Source organism: Anguilla anguilla, chromosome 7 (genome assembly GCF_013347855.1).
Source record: "Anguilla anguilla isolate fAngAng1 chromosome 7, fAngAng1.pri, whole genome shotgun sequence".
Taxonomy (NCBI): Eukaryota; Metazoa; Chordata; class Actinopteri; order Anguilliformes; family Anguillidae; genus Anguilla; species Anguilla anguilla.
In genome coordinates this window covers 21,306,423-21,313,428 of record NC_049207.1, presented here as the reverse complement: position 1 = coordinate 21,313,428, position 7,006 = coordinate 21,306,423, and positions in this window count along the sequence as shown.

Genomic DNA, 7,006 nt, shown 5'->3' with positions numbered 1-7,006 from the left:
AGTTAGGGACTTAGTTCCTCTGTAATTACTGCAACACGTGCACCTGTGAGGGTGTTTGAGCATTAAGCTTTGAAAGATTACCAGCACAACCTGTTTGCTGATTAAGGCGTCATGCAGACACATTTTAATTGTTTAGCCTTGTTTTTTCTGTCAAGAGAGAAACACAAACAGGCACTGAGCGCTTTTATGGATGTGCAGTAATTACTGGCCATCGTTCCCCGCTGCTGCCCGGTCAGCCGGCCTCTCAGGCTTCCGCTGAGTCAGTCTGATCAACATGGCAACCGTCAGGATTGATCTCTGCCCAGGTGCAGCTCATATGATCTAATGGACTCTCTCCTATCCCTGGAGGAAACCCTTATTCTGTGTTTCCTCATTTGGAAACCGCCAGGATGTCGATCGCCAAACTGTGAACTTATGGCGTCAATCCATCAGTCAGTCATGGATTTAGATATGACAATCTTTATAAATGAATAAGTCAACAGAGCCCATCACAAGAGAAGCACTCAGACAGTTATTCCGGTGTCTGGGGTAAGTGGAAATCAGAGAAATTGAGGCTTTGCGACAATAATGAAGTGCATGGAGTAGAGTAGAAGCTATGAATTGCAATTCAAGAAACATATCTAGGCTTGACTTAAGACAAAGAACAACATATGCTAATGGTACATCTTATGGTTATTGTAAAGTATCAAATTAGCAATACTTATTATGGCAAACACACACAAAAAAACCTCAAAAAATCTATAATTTCACCTTGATCCCCTATTGGTAACCAAAGATGGAACCTTGTGTAGAACTGCCAGCCAGATTCTGTGTGGTGTTGAGTGGCTATGGGATGGTAGCGAACATCTCTGCAAAACAAAGGATGTTAATTGTGTAAGAATATCAGGCCTGCTGTCTTGATCAGAATTTTGATTCCACATGGATGTGCTGTCGCTTGGTTGAGTTGATTAGTTATTGGGTTGGCCAGGATGGAGAGTGGCCTGGATGGAGCTACAGTGAGGACAGTAGTTACTGTTGAAATGCCCCCCCCCCCCTTCCGTGCACAGTTAGAGTGTAGGGGTGTTTGTGTGCCTGTTCAACTCTGAAGCACTTGCTGCTTTGATGCCTTTATCCAGTAATTGGTTGTATGATGCATAGTTTTGACCCTGCCCTTCTGGGACTGATGCCTTAGTGTAAAATGAATAGAGCCATAACATATATGGCCTCCAGCAAGAAGGATGTGTGTGTGTGTGTGTGTGTGTGCGTGTGTGAGAGAGAGAGAGACAGAGAGAGAGAGAGAGAGAGAGAACATGTGGGTGTATGTGCATTTGTCTTTTTGTGGGTGTGGGTGCATGTGCTGGTGTGTGAATACATCTGGGTGTTTGTGTGTTTGTGTGTGTGTGTGTGTGTGTGTGTACATGTGGGTGAGCACTTGTGACTATCAGATCCCCTCCCTTTCAGGCAAAGCCATGAAGCTGACTGAGGCAGTTAAGGGGTTCGTACTCGTGTTGTACAGACACTTGAGGAATTTGTATATACTTCATCTCATTTGTCATTCAAAGCAAAGGGCTCTACTCCCAGATAATACACACTTACACACTGGCACACACAAGCACAAACACGCACGCATGCTCTCACTCACTCACATACACATTCATGTCCGTGTACTCTCTCCATACACACCTACAGAAATGTGCCCCATGTCCACACTCTATGTGCACGTGGAACCTAGAGGAAGGTTAAGAAATACTTTATGACTGAGTAGTCAGTGCTTTCTGGAGATGAAATCAGGAAAGCAGATGTAGCCTGCATGCATGATTTATGGGGATAATGATAACATACTGTGTGTGTGTTTGTGCATCTGTGTTTGTGTGTTTTTATGTGTGCACGCTTGGGTGCATGAGTGTGTGTGTGTGTGCATGTGTGTATGGGTGTATGTGTGTTAGTGTGCTTTCCTGTCTGTGTGATATTTTCGTCTCTACTATAAAATTATGGAACATCCTTGTGTTGGTGTAAGTGTTCCTGCTGTGGTGGCTTGATTGAATTGTGCTCTGTGGAAATGGAAAGCCATCTGGCTCCACTCTCTTAGGCTGGATTTGAGGATTAGGAACCTGGGGGCAGATTTACCAGCTGGATCCTTAATACAGCATGTGTGGGACAGAGAGGACCTGTATGAAGACATCACACACCCTACTCTGACTGCAGGAGTGGGCATATACTTGCACTCACACCCACACATGCACACGCACGCATGTGCAAACACACTCGTGCACACACGTGCACACACACACACGCATGCTCATGCAGATACACACGCACACACATGCATGCACACACACATGCACACGCAGATGCAGACAGTCACACTGACAGACTCACATACTGTATATACGTGCCACCTATTCACATGCTTACTTGACATGCTGATCCCATTTGCTTGTGCTACAAAAAATTTTATGAGCTGGCAGTTAAAACAATTAAAATCATTGATCTTTATATTAGCTCCAGACCATTTCAGAGAGAATGCACCAGAGAGTTTGTGTACTCACAACTCTTCTTCCACAACTCTTTTTAAGGCCAGTCCTAGTGTCTGACTAATTCATAAATGTAATGCATGTATGTGTGTGTGCGTCTGTGTGTCTGTATGTGTTCCTGGTCCCACAGCTGAGGTCGGACTGTTCACACTCCCGTCTGTAGTGAAGATCTGTGAATGTGTGTGAAACATGAATGACCTCACTCTCTTTGGAAAGATCTTGGAATTTCACCACAGACTGTATCCTCAGAGAACAGCTTTCATGCGTTTGGTCGAGAGCTGTGGTCTGTTCTTTGGGAAGTGTTGTGTCAAAGTAATTTGACTGAAAAAGGACACTGTAGAAAGGGCCAGTTGTAGCTCATGGCCACTTCTTGGCGATATTCCAGTCTCTGATCTTGTTTACTGTAGACATCTGAGGCTGAGGGTGAATATGGGGATGAATAAATTGCAATAAATGCTCAATGGGTTTGGATTTTAGTACATTTTATCTGTTTTTTCTTTTGTATCATAATCTATGAAAGCCTTTTCCTCTGAAATTCTATTATTATATAGTGAGCCCACTGGAATGAAAAATTCCCCTTCACTTTTTTGCGAGAACCTTCCTATTAAACTCCATGGAAATTCACAGGTCTTACTGTAATTAAATTATGATATTTAAGAATTCTGCTGTTTTGGTTTGATATTTATCTACATTTAGAGGCATACCTTGCATGATTTCTTTCCATGCTTCGCTCCTGTGTTTACAATCAAAAACGTCTCCTCCTCCTTTCTTAGCCCCGCCTATACCCCACGGTGACAAAGCTTACGCACCAGCTGTAGACTGTAGAAAAATATGGACCAAGTCATCCATCGACTCTCCGTGGGCTTGGTGAAAAGCGTTTTAAAGCCGGGGAAGGTGTAGATTGTGGGCGCCACCATTTTGTACAAATTGGAGCCAGAGACTGCAAAGTAGAGAAAAAAGGGGGACCCTTATATGCATGAAGTCTGGTCGTCCACTAAGTGCGTGAGATAGGCTACAGTGACTTGGCAGTGACACAAACTGTCCCTGATTCGTCCAAAAAATATTACAATCTTGTCCATATAACACAATAACTTAACAAATTGGCACATGGGGAGACATTAGGTGAAGAAAAAACACCTATTGCGACCACATTTACTTGTGGGAAAAAAATGATTGACTTTGTATTTTACCGTAATGTTACCATTGACTTTGAAAATTGAAATAGGTGGCTAAAACACCAATGCTGGAGCCAGCCGCGCTGGTGCTAGTGAGCAATGTCTCTCAACAAGACCAGAAATGAGCTTAAAAACCGAAGCCCAGTTTTGGCCCCTTTATTTTGCTCTGGCTAGCTGTGTCAGTAGCTTTATAACATTGTATTGCAGCCTTAAGTTGTTTCTTTGTGAAATATCAGACCCACAGCAAATTCTTGGGCAATTGAAAGTGCACCACTCTAGTCAATTCAAACATGTCTCCTCCTCCTCTTCTTCTTCTTCTTCTTCTTCTACTGGCCTCATGCTTTTCAGAAACAAAAGAGTCACACCCAGAAATGTCCCGAGCACCTTTTAGAATAACAAATACAAGCAGACTAGCAAGCACCCAGACACAGATTGCCAGTGCATCATAGTAATGACTGAGCATAGTTGTTCTATAATATTTTCAAGATGAAAATGTTTCCTGCATAGTATGCCTTTAAGACATATCGTATACAACTGGTGTAATATAAATAATGTAACCAGGGAACCAACCCTACACCATCTGTGCTCTTTGAATTATGTGCATATAGATTACATGGTTCAGGTGGATTTATATTCTGGGGTGTACTTGAATATTCACCCTGCTTGTCACATTATATTCACTGTGTTTATCACGTGGTATATTCACTGTGCTTATCACATGGAATATTTACTGTGCTTATCACATGGTATATTCACTGTGCACATCACATGGTATATTCACTGTGCTTATCACATGGGATATATACTATGCTTATCACATGGTATATTCACTGTTCTTATCATATGGTATATTCACTGTGCTTATCATATGGCATATTCACTGTGCTTATCACATGGAATATTTACTATGCCTATCACATGGTATATTCACTGTGCTTATCATATGGTATATTCACTGTGCTTATCATATGGCATATTCACTGTGCCTATCTCGTGCTTGCCATAACAAACTGGGCAGCTCCTGGGAAGTTAAACCAGCTGTCAGTCATTGGTCTCACTCTTTCCCAAACTGTTAAACAGGAAATGGCAGGAAAACATGCAGTGTGTCAAACATGATATCAGTCAGGTGGTTAAATACCTCCATTCCCTCCCTTACAATTAGCATTATCTATCAAAACCATGTGTTTCTGTCAGTGGAGCCTATTGCGGGTGTGGCTTATGTAATGGATAAAATATTTATAGAATACATTTAAACTCAGGGAACTCAGAGTTTGGTCAGACATGTGATGCTGTAGCATTGTTGAAGCCAGCATTAAAAACAGTCACTTTCATGGTTTCATAACATCTCTGTCCTCCAGTACATCTTTTTTAGCTCTTGAATGCCATCTGTTGGCCAGATGTGTCAGTGCGTGGGTGTGTATGCATGTGTTTGCATGTGTACATGTTTGCTTGTGTGTGTTTACCATGTTGCACATTAAAGATGCAAAATAAAATGTGTCGGGGGATAAATGGTCTGTACTTTGTACATTTTACTACTCCTATTGTTCAAGGTAAAGTGCTCAAGTACTCCCTTAATGTTCAAATGAGTAAAATTAACATTTAAAAAAACAAAAAACAAATTTTAGATAAATTTGAGAAATACATTGTTCCAAATCATTTAGATTATTTAGCCATTTTTAAGAGATGCATCCCTACCACACCTAAATCATCTGCATTTTATTGGTTGGAAGAATGTTATTTTCCCTTCTGGTTATCTTACATTTTAGCCCTTTGAGCAAGAATCTGCCAGCAGATGGCGCTGTAGTGAAGGGAAGAGAGACACTGGGAGGGTGGAGCTGGAGCTGAAGAGGCAGTCAGGCAGCACAATGCTCTCCTTGACTGTTATTTTGCAGTACAGCCGGTACGCTAGCACCGACAGTACACTACGATTTACACATGCATGGCGAAGCATGGCAGGTATACCACAATGCACTGCAGGGGATGTAGCGGCATTGTGGCGTGAGTCACGGAGTCATCGTGTGCTGTTCAGAGGGCGTGAAGAACATGTAAGAGCCCTGAAATGAGCAGTCCTTTGATGACACAGCAGTGCTATGCTGCCATTTTATATCTGTGGTGCGTGTCAGGTGCTAGGTGTGTCTCGCTGTATGTGACAGAGGTACAGATGCTCAAATATGAGCTGAAGCCCCCAGCTGCTGTTTATTGGGGACCGTGTATAAAGTGCCAGTCCAGATAAAAAACCGTTCACTGACAAACACATGCATAGACTCAGGCTCTGGATAAAACACTATATCTATGCCATTTGGTAAGGACTGTATTCAATACGCCAGGCTATATATTAGTCAGTTAACTAAGATAATGCACAGGCAATAAGTGCCAAACATATGTATGCTGTTTCCTAGGGATTATGTACTAAAATGGCTGTATATAGTATACATGCCACTCTCTGGGGCTCATTTTAAAAGTGCCAAACCAGATATAAAACTGTGTCACTCTTATTTAGCTGGAGTGGATCCAAAGGTCCGTTCTTGGTGTGGCACCGCACAGACCTGCCCTTAATCAATTCGAACTGGCTCTTGTTTTTCTGATGAAGTGGCAGAAGGTGACACTCCCCAGAGTGGATGATCGGGCTGAGGTCACGTGACTAGACTCTGTGACAGCTATTGGAGGGGAGAATCCTGGCACATTGGGTAGACACAGAGTATTGTGCCGTTGCCAGGTGAACAGAATTAGACTTTCATAAACAGCACCACCATCTGACTCGACAGTTTGCGGCGGCATCATGGCTTACTGCAAATCCCCTCAGAGCAATCCTTTGCTAGTGGAACGTACCACTCTTGCTCGAGGGAGGGGTGATAAGGGGTAGCTGATCTGGGCATAGATGTGTCCTTCATGAATCCTGACTCCTTTCTCCCCTCATCACTGCAGGATCTGGCTTTGGAAGGTGTCTACTAGCAGGGAAAATATGCATACACTCTGACATCCCATCTGACATTCCTGCAGTCTATGAACGTGTCTTCGTTCTGCGGAAGCACCATCTAACACATATCATTTTTTTTGGTTTCAGTCTCTTGTCCAAGGTTGTTTACACACTGCATAGAAAGCAGCATCCCAAGCAGGATTTGAACAAGACTCTGGAAATGAGCCCTGTCCACAAATACTAGCTAAATACTTGCAATTCTTAATTTGTTTTGCACCCTTATAAAGGACAAAAACCCCTCTGTTATGCTTCAAATGGTGTAATTATTGTCAATTTAGGATGCACAAAAAGCATACTGCAATCTGAGGGTGAATTATTGGTACAGTGGTATGTGACTGCAT